Source organism: Atta cephalotes (genome assembly GCF_000143395.1).
Source record: "Atta cephalotes unplaced genomic scaffold scaffold00026, whole genome shotgun sequence".
Lineage (NCBI taxonomy): Eukaryota > Metazoa > Arthropoda > Insecta > Hymenoptera > Formicidae > Atta > Atta cephalotes.
Window position 1 is genome coordinate 1,366,111 of NW_012130090.1, and position 14,880 is coordinate 1,380,990.

Here is a 14,880-nt window from a genome sequence, read left to right on the forward strand (position 1 = left end):
TGCTTGCCAGGCATAAGAGTTTTTTGCATCGTATAGTCTGGTGATGAAAAATGGATTCTATGATAACCCAAAGAAGAGGAAATCATGGGAACCATGCTTCAACATCGACAGCCAAGCCGAATATTCATAGAAAAAAATTCATGTTGTGTATTTGGTAGGATCAGTTTGATGACGTGTATTATGAGTTGCTCAAATCGAACGAGACCATTACTAGGGCTTTCTACCGAACACGATTGATGAGATTGAGCCGAGCACTCAAGAAAAAACGCGCCCATTACTACTCCAGACATGACAAAATTATTCTCCTGCATGATAATGCTCGACCACATGTTGCGGCGCCGGTCAAATCCTACTTAGAAACACTCAAATGGGAAGTTCTACCCCACTCGCCGTATTTTCCAGACATTACTCCTTCCGACTACCACTTGTTCCGATCGATGACGCATGTCATCGCCTGTTTGAGTAGCATTTCACATCATATGAAGATTGTATCGATGATTGGATAGCCTCAAAAGATGAAGCGTTCTTCCGACGCGGTATCTACATGCTACTAGAAAGATGGGAAAAAGTAGTGGCTAGTGATGGTCATTACTTTGAATAAAATATTATGTACCGTTCTTTCACAATAAATAATTTAATTAATTTTAATAATTATTAATTTTTGATAAAAACTTGATAAAAACGGCGGAAACTTATTTGTACTCCCAATATTTATTTAAATTTAGGCTATTTTTTTCAATGTACTAATAGTTTAGCCAACTATTTAAATTTTATATAATTTATAAAATTTATAAATAACTAAATTTAATGTTTATTTAACACAAGGAAGATAAAGGAACGTTAAAATGTTTCTTGGTGCAACCCGACAGTTCGCCGTATTTAACTCTCAATCATGTTTCTGTAATTAACATGATACTTTCTAGTGGTAATAAATTTTAATTGTTTTTTGATCCAACGTTGAGACGAATTCCTTCTATGTCTTGATTTTACAACATTAAATCTGTAAATCTAATGATTTTTTCCTTGGACATGAAGGGATTGATATTTTGAAATTGTAATGCTGAGGATAGTTCCAAAGTGAAACGTACTATTTTTTAGAATAAAGATAGATTTAAGATTGCGTATAAACTACCATGCTGACTCTCATTCGCCCTGGTTTTTTGGATTTTTTAAACTCTGAGATTGAATTGGTTTACCTCAATTCGAGTTGAATTCCCCGATCTGTTTTTGTAATAGAATACGAATTCACTTTAGAACAAATTCTCTGCTTTAAAATACAAATTCATTACTTTAAAAACAAATTCACTACTTCCAAAACATAAAAATAATAGAAGAAAGTCGCCGATACACCACTATGGTCGATACATCACTTTGTTTGTAGACAATATTTCTTAAACAAAAGAATAAAACTTTAAAAATATTAATTCAAACTAAAAAGTGTCTTCTATCAGATAGTATAAGCAGTTTTTATAATGTTTGCAATTTTGCAATAATTAATTTTTTCGTAAGATAAGCAAAAATGTATGTCTGACAAAATGACTCCAAAAACTGATACAATAAGCAGTAATGCTACGTATTCCTATTCTTTTTTTTTTACAGGAATTATCTGTATAAAGTATCTACAAGTGAATGTATATAAGATTTTCTAGAATCTCTTCATTTTGTTATAAAACATTTTCATTGAATTATATGCATATTTACTTTATGCTGTTCTGCAAGATGCAATTATGTAATGCGATAGTTTTTCAAGAGTTTTTCTATGTATGTATGCGTGATTGCTTTTAGATCCAATAGAATTCTCGACAAAAATTTTTTATGTATAATTATATACAATTATATAAAATTATATATATATATATTTTAATATAATTTTATATAATTATATATAAAATATTTTTTTCCCGGGCTATTTGACACTATAAAGCATTATAAAGATTAGTTAACTCATGGTCTGTTTTACGGATAAGTGTGACGGTTTACGCTACATCCCAATTTTAAATTTAAAATCGTATTATGAAGAAACTAAAAGAAAAAATAATATAAATGTGGGAATCGTACTTCCTACGACTGTTGCGCCGACCTCCTGCGATCATTGGACCACATCGGTAACAACCGTCAACCGATGTGGCCCAAATCGCAGGAGGTCGGCGCAACAGTCGTTGCGTCGGGTAAAGTTAGATTCGATTCGATTCGGTCAACAAAGCGTGACGGCAGCGTGAACCATATATCTTTTGTACCTCGTCAATAAATTTAACTGTTAAGCTAGGCGACGTTACTTCCTGTTAAGCATTATCTCCCTGCATTCCCACATATCTTCTTTTTGGGGGCTCAGTCGGGATCGGCGGATAATTGTTTGTAAGTCGAGCACGGTAAGTGGGCCGACGCGACAAGTATTAGTGATCGCACATCAATTCCAAATCCACGGCCGCGCAATTGCGAGTCGTAAAGTTGTCAGAACAGTTATTGAACAGTTGTCAGAACCTCAGTTGTGCAGTTGTGTGACCGTCTCAATTGTAAAATAAAAATTGAAAACAAGTACGTGTAAAAATGCTTCCTGGTAAATCACAAAGCAACGGCAAAGATGGCGGGAAAGGCGGACAAAATGGCTCGACAGAGACAAGAAGAGGCAAGACGCCACAAAAAGAGACAGATGAAGAATTCACATTAGCTACTGACAAAATGAAACTAACTGATCTCAAAGACGAATTGCGGAAGCGAGGTACCGACAATAAAAGCCAATTGAAAGAAAGACTGCGAAAAGCTGAAGATGCCGCGAATAACAAAGAAGATAATACAACGGGATGAAGACGAGTCGGATGACAAAGGATTCGATGGATGACGAAGAGAAAATGCAGAATGCACGAAGATGTTGAAATGCAGAACAAGAAGTCAGGCGGAATGGCGAGCGCGAACGAGGAAGTCGATCAAGAGATTGAGATGCCATATTGATGATGTATCGGATATCGGTATTTCCATTGGACGAAGACAAGGTGTATTGGAATCAGCCAACCGCCGATCGCAGGGGAATAATTTCACGATCAAAGACGTAGAAGGCAGCTTATCGTATTTTACTGACGATGATAAATTATCGATTACCAATTGGATCTCAGAGTTCGAGGACATGACCTACTCGAGAAATGTCTTACAGAAGTTAGTTTTGGCAAGCGCATGCTAAAGAGATCGGCGAAACGATTCGTGTCGTTCAAAAAAGGGATCACTTCTTGAAATACGCTCAAATGTCGTCTGAAGAGAGAATGTAAACTTGAATGGAATAGTGCAACGATACACAGTCAATTATACGCGTAAACGGCAACCAACCGAAAGTAGTCGGTAGTACATTTACGCGATGCAAGAGAGGTCGCCAATCAAGATCACATAGAGGAAGACGCCCTCGTCCAATACATTATAGAAACATCATACAAGACGAAGAATGCAATAAGACGGTGTTGTATAACGCGAAAACGATACGCGAATTGAAGAAATGTTTCAAAGTGTACGATCGCATCAAAGAAAAAGTACAGTGGAAGAAAACAGCTAAGCCGTTAAGAAGGACAGTGTTAAAGACAGCACAAAAGACGCGGCGAAATCAGATCAAGTACTCAGCCAGGAAAGCAAAGAGCATTGCTTCAATTTCTTCGGTTCCACAGAATATAATGTTAATAAAAATTGTACGAATGCTGACAAAGGGCCGAAGTGTTTCAAATGCAATGAATATGGGCACATCGCTCCAAAGTGTATGATTACAACAACCAGAAGCACCGACGTCTGCAGTAATTACATCAACAATGCCAATGACAAATTCGTCTCAATAGAGATTGCCGATTTGACATACGGTGCCTTAATTGATCCGCAATGACGTCAGCCTAGTGCGTCATGACATGTATGAGAAGATGACAAGCCCAAATTAAGCAATACAACTCAGTTGTTTATAGGAATGTCTCACGAAGCCGATGAGTACCTTTCGTCTGAGGTTCTCTATCCAAGAAGATGTTTATGAAATTCAGGCATACGTCCTTACACATTCTATGATCGCTAAGTTGATCTTCGAACGCGATTTCCTGAAAGATCGAGGTTATTATAAAGAAAGGAAGATTCGAAATCAAATGGTCTTTGACTGAAGATATCACTCTCAAGCACGGAAGCTACCGATAAGGATGATCAGCCAAATGGATTCGAAGAATTAGCCACTATAAATTATGTCACTGTCGAAGAAATCGAAGTTGCAGAGTCGTATCGGAACAGAGTTGAAATGTTAATTAGAGAGCATCATCCAAAGAGTAATGTGAAGACTACATTAGAGACAAAATGACATTGAAGGATCGAACGCCCGTTCATTTGCATCCACGTAGGCTCACTCCAAAAGAAAAAAACATTTTAAACAGGCAAGTAGAAGTCGGCATAATTAAACCTAGCCACAACGAGTGCTAGTCCTGTAGTTATTGTACGCAAAAAAGACGGTTGCGTTTATATAGATTACCGATCCTTAAATAAGAAAATAATTCGTGATAAATATCCGATGCCATTGACAGGTGATAGAATAGCCGCGTTAGTTAACTTTCAAGTGTTCTTAATCATCGATTTAAAGAATGAGTTCTTCCATATGCCGGTAGAAGCAGAAAACCAAAATTATACAGCCTTCGTTATATGCCAAATGGCCAATATGAATTTATGAAGACACCTTTCGGATTATGTAATAGACTAACTTCTTATGACTCATTGACGAAGTATTCTGTGATCTCATCCGGAGATGTGATTCTCACATATATGGATGATTTAATCATTCTGGGTTACGACGAAAACATGTTTTGTTATCCGAAATTATCCGAAGTATTAACTGTTGCCGTTAATCACGGTTTAAGCATTAAGTGGAAAAAATGCAAGTTTTTACAGAAACAAGTCGAGTTCCTAGGACATATTATTGGAAATGGCTGCGTCAAATCATTCCCAATTAAAATCGGTGCAGTCCAGAATTTTCCTCAGCCGAAGTCGTTGAAACAGTTGCAGAGCTTTTTGAGTCTCACGAGCTATTTTAGGAAATTCGTGAAAGACTACGCCCAGATAGTTGTATGAGGTAATAGAGGAATAATATTTCTATTTCGGGTTGGTGCAACAAGCTGCATTCAATAGATGGAAAAATGCATTGTTGAGAGAGCCAGTTCTTCGTATATATGACCCATCCGCGGTCATCGAATTACACACCGATGCGAGTAAGCAGGGATATGGAGCGGTCCTCCTCAAAACAAAGTCAATGACAAAAAACAAAATTTTGTCAATGACAAAAGACAAAAAAAAGTCAATGAAAAAGATTTCCATCTGGATTTCTATTCCATTTATTATATGAGCAGCAAGACAACCGATTCCGAAAAGAAATGATTTCCTATAAGCTCGAAATTATGGCGATAATCAAAGATAAAGAAGTTCCATACCTATTTGTTAGGAATTAAGTTCAAAATCATAACTGACTGTCAAGCGTTTCGAAAGACACTTAGTAAAGAAAATCTACCTCCTAAGGTGGGCAGATGCTAGAAGAATTCGAGTATGAAGTTGAACATTGAACAGGTAAATGTATAAAACACGTCGCATTGAGTAGATTCCTTGTGATGATTATTGAGGATACAATGTTGGCATTGATTAAGAATGAGCAAAATAAAGAAGCGACTGTATATTATTAAATTATTAGTTAAGAAGTCTTATAAAAACTATTTAATAGAAAACTGATTGTTAATGAGAAAAATAGATGATAGAACTGTAATAGTATTGTCATCGAGTATGCATCATGATATTATAAGAAAAGTGCACGGAAATAGGCATTTTGATGTTAAAAAAATAGTAGAGATGCTTCAAGAATATTATATCCCGCAGTTAAAAGAAAAAGTCGAAAGTTTTATTGAATGTTGTGTACTGTATATCTTTATCTGTACTGTTATCTGAAAAGAAAAAAGGCAAAAAGAAAGGCGAAACTAATTCCCAAGGGCGATGTACCATTAAATATGTATCACCTCATTTAGGCCCAATAACTAATCTAAGTTGTATAAGTACTTATTGGTTATAGTGGACCGCTTCTCAAAGTTTGTATGGTTATATCCCACTAAGACTACGAATATTAAAAAAATAATAGATAAGCTTACAGCGATGCAACAGATCCCTGATAATCCTAGGCGCGTCATAACGGATCGGGGCGCGGCGTTCACCTCCTCTGATTTCTGTAACTATTGTACTATTGAACAGATCGCAGTGACTACCGATGTACCACGCGGTAACGGTCAAATAAGAACGTGTAAATCGAAATCATTCCGGTGAACTAACAAAATTGTCACTAGATAACCCCGATCGACACGTTGCGAAGTTGCAAATGAGCCTTAATAATACATATCAGCGTAATGTAGATATGAGTCCGTTTGAAGCTCTTTTTGGTGTAAAGAAATAGCATGATGATGTACAAATATTTATATTTATTTCTTTATTAAAACAAGAATACGTTCAATCTTTTAACAAGAAACGCGATAATTTGCGGAAGTTAGCGAAGCAGAATATTTTAAAGAAAAGCGGAAAATCAGCATTATTATAATAAGCATCGTAAGAAAACTCGCATTTATAAGGAAGGCGATTTGGTGGTAATCCGGAGGACGCAATTTGCCCTCGGATTGAAGATCAAGAGGAAATATCTCGGACCATACCGAGGCTAAAGATCATGACCGATATGAAGCTATAAAAGTAACGACGAAGGACCTGAGTTTACAATATCAGCAGTCGATTATATGAAACTTTATACAGTATGTCCCTCGGAGGCCGAGGAAATTGCAGGAATGGTCGAATGTGAGAATCGTACTTCCTGTCGATAACAAGCTTCGACCAATGTGTGCAGGGCGTTACAGGCGACGAGGTCCAATGATCGCGAGAGGTCGGCGCGACGGTCGGGTAAGATTAGATTCGATTCGGTCGTCAACAAAACGTGACGGCAGTGTGCGAGAAGCATATATCTTTTATACTTCGTGTATCAATAAACTGTGTTAAGCTATCGACAAGCGTTATCTCCCTACAAGATTCCCACATAAATAAAACTTTAAGAAGCATTTTAAAACGACATAATATTATTAATAATCACTATTATTTAAACTGTGCTATTTGCAAAAGAAAATAGTAAGAATTTTATTTTCGCATTCATCAGAATTTGGTTTTAGCTGATTAGGTATAGACATAAGCCACAAATATATGAATTATGAGTTATATTTTGAGTTTATATTTTTTTAATTAACTAAACAGATCATGATTTTATTAATAAAGCAATAATTAGTTTCTGAGAAGAAGATGTCGCTTAGGAAACTTATGTCAAATATTGGCGATTTTCCTCTACATAATTTGTGTTTTCGAAGTAGTAAATTTTTTTAAAGCAATAAATTTCATAAAATAATGGCCACAGCACCGATTATTATGGAAAGTTTTCAGAAATGTTTCAATTTTTCTCAAAAATTTTGAAAAGATTCTGCAATGTGTCATATGAAATGTTTTAACAGAAATGTTTCTAAAATGTATCATATGCAATAAATTGAAAAACATTTAAACAGAATAAAATCATCATAATGTTAAAATGGCTCTAAAATGTTTACTAAAAGTCATTTTTTGATCACGATTTAGTTTTATTTTGCTTTGTCTACTTTAATTACAAAAAATTTTTGTATATGAATGGTAAGACATATTAGGTATGGGAAAAAGTTCGTGGCGTTTTTCCCGTTAGATGGCATTAAAAAAACGCTACGAACTTTTTCCCACATCTAATATTTGCAACAACGAATGGAAATCATACATATCATTATATATTTTCTGTTGCTATCATGTTTTCATTATAATGCTCAAGATGAAACAATTAATTATTCGTTGCTAACATGTTGCTGTCACGTTGTTAAGAACATAATATTTACAGTTTGCTCTAGAAATTTCGACAACTGATTACATATACGCATAAGCAGTCATGTTGTTGTATTCATAATGTATCCTATTTCGTCAGCAAATGTACAGCAAATATATAACAACATATGCAATGCATTAATTTATACAATATGCTATATCGAGCTTGGTTATTTGGGATGATATTGTTTGAAAACTGCAGATGATGTTTTTTTAATGGTAATTATGTATAAGTGCTTTTATGCATACATATATAATATATAATATGATTAATTAATCAAAATATATATAATATATTTTGCGATATAATTACTATTTTTGAGAAATACTTTGAGTTTATTTTAATAAATTTTGTAATGTGTAAACAGATCACAAAATTTTAATAAGTTTTGTAATGTATAAATAGATCATAAAATTCTTAATAAATTTTAAATAATAAGATTGAAAATAAGACCGTTTATGTTAAATATATTACTTTAAATACGAAGCGCCACTACGGAATGTTAAGATGTTGAACTATTATATATATTCATTTAAACGAATTAATTTCAGAAATGATAATTGCGTGCTGATATAGTTGTCGAATAAATTTTAAATACTTCAGAAATGATAATTGCTATTTAAATATATGTTTAATTGACTTACACAATATTCAAATTTATTATGTCCACATAATAAATTTAAATATTATTTAAGTATTAATCAAGTATATATTTAAATATCATTTTTGTAATACTAGAAATGGCTGAAACCTCTTTGATATTTCAAAAAGAATATTTTAAAAAGATTGCAGGTTCTTTCTATAACATTTCGTCAACCTTTCAACAAGGTTTCATGTACAAGAATCGCGGATATTTTACCATTTCAGAGCTGTTTCAGAAATGTTGCAAATATATTTCGTAATTTTTATGAAATGATTCACTTTTCAGTTGAAATATTTCTGAGAGATTTCTGAAAACTTTTAGTGTTGTGTATGGGTGAATTTGTGTTTTGGAGGAGAGAATTTGTTTTAAAGTACTGAATTTATATTTTAAGTAGAATATCTGTTTTAAAGTAGTGAATTTATGTTTTTAAAGTAGTGAATTTATGTTTTAAAATCGCGAATTTCTTATGCAGTGCATGTTTGCATCGCAGTATTTCATGGCTATAATAGATTTCTTAACCTCAATAATCATTAATTTTAATTTTGCTGTTTCGATTTGCGGGATAGAGCGACACTTTTTTCTATCAGATTCATTTAATTTATAGGTTGACATATTTTAATATTCTTACCAATAAATTCTATCTAAATATTTTTTTCTTATATCTTTTATGAAAAAAATGTCTTTTAAACAAAAGACATTTTAAATAAAAGTTGTATAGTTAGGAGGGAGGCAAATTAATTGAAAAATTAATTTAAAAAATTAATTAAAAAAAATTAATTTTACAAGATAATATGAGGATATCATTATTTTTTTAAATAAAATTATATTTGTGATAATATGTTCCTCCAATTATTCTGCATATAAAAATATTAGGTAATTATTGGGTTTAGTCTTCTCACTTCCGATGTTGATAAAATATTGATAATTTATAATGATGTTCTGAAAAAACATTTTTTAAACGTTTATTTAACATTTATGAAATATTTATTTTACATTAATTACTTATTTTGAAGAAGTATTTTTGAATGCCTATTTAACGTTTATCAAATGTTTTTTACATCAAAATTGTTCATTTAAGATAATGGCTTGAAGAAACATCTAAACATTTATTTCATGTTGGATCAATGGACTCTATTACCTCAATGGAGGACTTCTCTATTACCTCAATAGAGAAGAAATGTTTTTTATTTTTTATTAATTTTACATTTCATGATTCGTTTTCATGATAGCATTTATTTAATGTTTATTAATCGTTCGTTTTACACTAATTTTTCGTGAATGATTCAGAGGAATATTCTTAAATGTTTATTTGACGTTTATTAAATATTTATTTTACATTATTTCTTTAAATTTTGATTTAAAAAAATTTATTTAATGTTTATCTGACGTTTAATATAAATGTTAAAACAATTTTATTATTTTCTAAAATTCAAATTAATAAAAAACGGGTCGGAATAAAAAAATAATCACGGAAGAGAAGTTAATCCAATATAATTGCGTTAAGTACATCATTTATAGATAAGAACTGTGTTCATCGACAATTATAAGTGGCGTACGGATGAGATAACTCATAGACTCATAATTCTGAAGTCTCAAGTTCAAAACCCGATGAGTAAAAAAAATAAAAATAAAAAAAATAAAATATAATTAAAAATTACAATTGATTAATAAAATTAGTTGTCTAAGATTATAGGTACTGTCGATGAAAAGTAATAAATTAAAAAAAAGATTTCTGCGTTGTACAATATTTTTTCTAATTTTGTTCATATAATTTTAAACATTTTAACATTAAAAAAAAACGTTTTTTTAACATTAAAAAACATTTCTTTAAACATTTGAATAAACGTTTTTTAAAAAAGGAGACTTTTCTTTATTTTAAACGTCGTTTTTGAAAACGTTTTTTCAAATATTTTTTTTCTCATTGGTTAGTGATTAGATTGAAGACATTTCAATATTTCTTCATCCGGAGAAAAACGGCGAAAGTTTTTTTTAGTGAGATCTTTGAAATATTCTGAAGTTTAATTCAAAGGAAGCGAATCGAAGTCTTTAATATATCAGATAAATTGTATTGTAGTTGAAAAAATATAATTGCCGCTAAGAAAATATACTTTACATTCCGCAATGCAAATCTGAAGCGTCAGAGTGCTCTTTTTCTATAGTGCATGTGACATATGCTATATAATATAAGAACACTTCGATGCCTCAGATTTGCATTACCGCAGTTTTTGTGAGCTGTTTTTCTTACAGAGGTAATAATATAAATAAAATAGTCAACGATGGAGTATTTGTGGCGAAAAGTGTTTTAGAGACAAGCACAGAAAGATAATTTCAGATATTTAGTCATAAGATATTTCAGGCACTCATCATATTAAAAATGACTGATTAGTAGACATTAAAATTCTTTATATTGTTGTTTCTCATTCAATGGTGAAAATTGCAATCGGCATAATATATGTGTGCTAGAATTAAAATAAAATTAAATTTCCTGAGAGTTGAATGTATTCTAAATAAGATTTTTTTCATATGTGTAATATTTTATTATGAGTATATAGCAATTGCATATGAGCCAATTGAGCACAAGCCATCGCTCTAGAACAAAAACTCTCTACGCAGAAGTCGTTGTGACTGGCGTGAATAATTGCTACAGTATGCAAGTGAACCACTCCCTTTTATTTACTTTTAGATAATTAGGAGATTGTTCTTATTGCTCAATAGAGATATAAATCTCTGTTAAACAATAAGATCTTACATCGACTTATGATTATTAAATGATGATTATTGAATTTTACGATTTAATTTTTTTAATTGTTTTCTAATCGTCTAAAAGCAAGTATGTAATAAAATATTATACATACGAGAAAAATTTTATTTAGAAATTCAGTTCTCAGGAGATTCACAATTTAATTTAATTTTAATTCTGGCACTCATACTAATACTGAGTTTGCAATCATTCATCGAGATTGAATGAGAAACAACAATATAAAGAATTTTAATGCTATTAACCATCATTCTTAACAAGATAAGTGTCTGAAATATTTTATGATTAAACATCTGGAATTACCTTTCTGTGCTTGTCTCTAATAAAACATTTCTCGCTACAAATACTCCATCGTTGACTATCTTATTCGCTTATTTATATTATTGATAAGAAAAACAGCTCACAAAGTACATCTTCTTATTGGCAAATAAATTATATTTTTTCAAAACTACAACTTATCTGATATATTGAAGGCTTAATTTCAATTAAACTTTGGAATATTTCAGAAATTTCACTGAAGAAACTTTTGCTGTTTTTTTATAAATAGAGAAATATTGAAATATTTTCAATCTATTAATCACTAGGTTATTTGATAAAGAGAGATTTCACTGATTAAACTGAGATTAATATATCGGCCTGCTGTCAAAACACAATTCGCAAATACTATGATACATTTCTAATCGCTGACATAATATTGTATCAGATTTTAATAGACATGAATATAACTAAGAACAAAACATGGACCTCTAAAACTCCTGTGAACCCCAAGCATTCTTGCTACGAACTGTACATCATATTATGTAAAAAATTTATAATTCCATTAAAAAAAATAGCGATAATTTTCATATGACTTTCAAAAATTCGATTTTTTTCATTGTTTTTCATTTCCTCCAGACCATATCATTCTCCTGGTGAAAAAATTTCGCTGAAATTATTCCGTTTTGAAACATTTCAGCGAAATTGTTGAAAATTTGTTGAAATTTTACTGAAAGTGAATTTTTCAGCTGACATACTGAAAAATCGTTGAAACTGAACTGAAATTATTGAAATTTCTTTGAAATTTTGTTAAAATTTCTTTGAAATTTTTATTGAAATTTTTCTGAAATTTTGCTAAAAATAAATTTTTCAATTAAACATCGCTGAAATTAAATTAAAATTTTTCTGAAATGCTGAAATTTTATCGAAAAGTATTCATAGAATAATTTTAGCAAAATTTTTTTACTAGGGTCTTGTTTGAAATATTTTTCTTACAAGAAAAAAAATTAATTGAGAACATTAAAATGGTTTATCTTTCATACAACATTTTAAATTTTGTCTATATTTCTATTATTAATTATTAAATGTCATGTTTGCGAACATGATGATCAAATCTTTATGTGTGTACATATATTTGTAAAATATATATATATATATATATACACAGAAATTATAAAATAGGATTAAATGTCAAAAATGAATAAAATGAGCATTTCATACTAATCATCTAACAATGTAGTTTGAAATAAGCTAAAAATATATGAATATAAAAATAATTAATAAATATAATATATTTTAAAGGATACTATTGTGATAGATCCTCAAAAATGAATTGCTTGACATCTGGCAGTCGAGTGAAGTGAACCACTACAGCTTTGAAAAACGAATATAACATATCATAACATAACAATAACAATATTATAATGATTTAATTTATACGAAATGCAATCTTTCGATACGTAATAAAGTTTCGTTTAAAAGTAATTGTACACATGTGACAGAACATGTTATAATTGATAATGATAAAAAAGTCGTACTTAAGATTTGAGTAATTACATCCTACGTATTGATTTAACTCAGATTACATTACCTCAACTCTCGCAGACGTGTAATAACTATCCGAAGAATTTGCGACAGAAACAAAGGAAAGCGTAAGTGTAAACACGAGTACGAAGGGACTAAAAATTATGACGACTGCCATGTTTGTTATTCGATGTTTAATGAAAAGCGGAAGACTTTATTTCTAGTTTGTTATTGGTCTTTTTAGGTCATTGACAATGAGTCATTTGTTCATTTTGGTCATATTCTCATATAGACATGATATATACGAATACCTAGATGCGATTAGAAACCCTATAATCAGAGTCCAGAGAATGCGCAATCTCGTCTGTGATTGATCCTACATTTTTCTTCAATTTTGCGCCAGTTGTTTAAAGTATATTTTCGTAGAAATTTATTTAAAATATAGAATTCATTAAAATTGTATTATAATTTAATTTACATTAATATTATTTTTGTGTCTCTTTCCTTCTATGTTACGAGAGGTATAGCGTGAACAATGTAGGCGGATGGATTGTTAATGAACACTTTTATTATTTAATAAATGACAACGGTGACGTGGTCTCTATTATGCTAATCACAGAACGAGCACAGATTGACAAACTAACTGAGCACGGAGTCTAGCGAAAGCTCGCTCGTGATTGATCGAGATATAAAGTGTGTTCGTACATAAGTGCGTTCATACATAACAATATATTTCTCAATGATAACTTGTACATTCGGTGTACAACTTTGCTTCCGCCGTTTTCCTATAGATGACTTTAACGATAAGTGGTGATCGAAATAAATAGATCATAGACGTCATACAATAAACTTGGGCATCTGTCAACATAATCCCATAGAAACATTAGTCGATTTGTGTCTGCATCATAAAGTTATTCTCGATTGAAAATGTCAGTTTACGAACCAAATTCTCGTTATTTGCGGGAGGTTTTAATTTTTTGCTTCAATATGAAGAAATCTGTGGCTGAGGCTCATCGAATGCTCTCAAATACTTATGGTGAGGCCGCTATTAGTGAAAGAACGTGTCGTGAGTGATTTAAACGCTTCAAGAACGGTGATTTTGACGTCCAAGGTCATGCTCTGTATTTGGTGGGACCAGCTCGGCGTAGTGTATTATGAACTGTTAAAACCGACTGAAACAATCACAGGCGGTATCGATCGGTATCGAACGCAATTGATGCGTTTGAGCCGAGCATTGAAAGACAAACGGCCGCAATACAACGAGAGACACGATAAAGTGATTTTGCAGCATGACAATGCTCGACCCCATGTTGCGAAAGTGGTCAAGACATATTTGGAAATGTTGAAATGGGAAGTCCACCCGCCGTATTCTCCAAACGTTGCTCCCTCTGACTATCACTTGTTTCGATCAATGGCACACGGCCTGGCTGACCAGCACTTCCGGTCTTATGAAGAAGTAAAAAATTGGATCGATTCGTGGATAGCCTCAAAAGATGACCAGTTTTTTCGACGCGGGATTCGTACGCTACCCGAAAGATGGGAGAAAGTAGTGGCCAGCGATGGACAATACTTTGAATCATAATAATGTATAAATGTATAACCAGTTTTTTACAATAAAGCCTCGAATTTCGGAAAAAAAACGGCGGAAGCAAAGTTGTACACCTAATATATATATATATATATATATATATATATATATTCTTACTACTTACACGTACTAACTTCACGACAAGAAGACGACTATAGTTACTACGTTTATACTACTTACGAAGACGAGTAGTTGGCGCGAAACGA

At 31.9% G+C, this 14,880-nt stretch overlaps 1 pseudogene; it reads right to left on the bottom strand.

Moving 5' to 3' along the window:
* The window catches only part of LOC105620403, an 18,639-nt pseudogene extending 5,375 nt beyond the window's left edge, over positions 1-13,264 (bottom strand).
* Between the last annotated feature and the right edge of the window lie 1,616 nt (positions 13,265-14,880).